This window comes from Etheostoma spectabile, chromosome 3, assembly GCF_008692095.1.
Source record: "Etheostoma spectabile isolate EspeVRDwgs_2016 chromosome 3, UIUC_Espe_1.0, whole genome shotgun sequence".
NCBI lineage: Eukaryota > Metazoa > Chordata > Actinopteri > Perciformes > Percidae > Etheostoma > Etheostoma spectabile.
In genome coordinates, this window is record NC_045735.1 from 6,394,595 (window position 1) to 6,395,774 (window position 1,180).

The following is a 1,180-nucleotide window of genomic DNA, read 5'->3' on the forward strand; positions in this document are numbered from 1 at the left end:
CACATCTCAAGGGACTATTCCTAATAAAGAATTTCTACAGTATAGCTGCCTGTAGTTTCATCTCTTAGTACATGAATGGAGGTGGCCAACACATTTGTTATCGTAGGTTATCCTCTGTCATTTTTTTGGCAACTGAAACAAAAAATCTTTATCTTTTTAAATTGAAAGTGTTTATTTTCACTTCCTCAAAGTCAACTTATGGCATTAAAATAAAATTAAACTGACTAGTGCAGTACCCGGACAAAGCGTCTGTTCGGAATGGGCCAATTTCTTGGAATCCGGTATTGCTGCTTATCGAAAACCAATAATCCAAACAACTTCCCACTCGACAAAGCGCTACCTTGGGTCCTGAGCAATACATATGCCATAACGTAGCATCCACTAATGTTAGGAGTATTGGATCTGTTCTTTGAATCCAGCCTACTGTAGCAAGCGACGGAGAGCGAGCTGTGCCCAATGCCATTCAGCGGTGTAACAGTTTAAAGGCGTCCCCTCTCAATACAGTGTTTACATAAGATCTTAATAGTTGGCACTCTACACTGCACTTCATTGGTTTCTCCACAATACACACACCAAGTGTGAAGTCCATCGGATGAACGGCTGTCTAGAAAACCGAAAGACAGACGGACAAACAGACAAACAGACAGACAGGTGATACAGCTTTATACAGAGCGTCTTGTACCATATTACCTGTCAATACTGGTCTAAATTTGAATTTGTCCAATACTTAAGTTTATGCCCAAAGGCCTGCAAAACTACGTTGTTGTAGTGCTAATTACCAAAGGCATGCTAACACGCTAAACTAAGATGGTGAACATGGTGAACAATAGTAGCATGCGGATGTTCGTGTTTAGTTTAAACCATCGTAATGTATGTTTACAGCCTCACTAAGCCGCTAGCATGGCCGTTCAATGTACCCAGATTTAATATTTTTATCATGGGGAATTAGTTTCGAAAATTACCACAATGATTAAAACCATGACAGTCCATGAAAGCTGTACATGGTGCTAGCTTACTGCGAGCAGAGAAGTGGGTAGTAAAAGGTTAATGTTTGGAAATAAAAAAAATGGGGCTTTTTAATTAGAAAGAAATATTAAGAGACTGTGGTCATGAAGTGATTTTTCAATCAACAATGCTAAGCTGTGATATATACAGTATGTGATATATATATATATATATA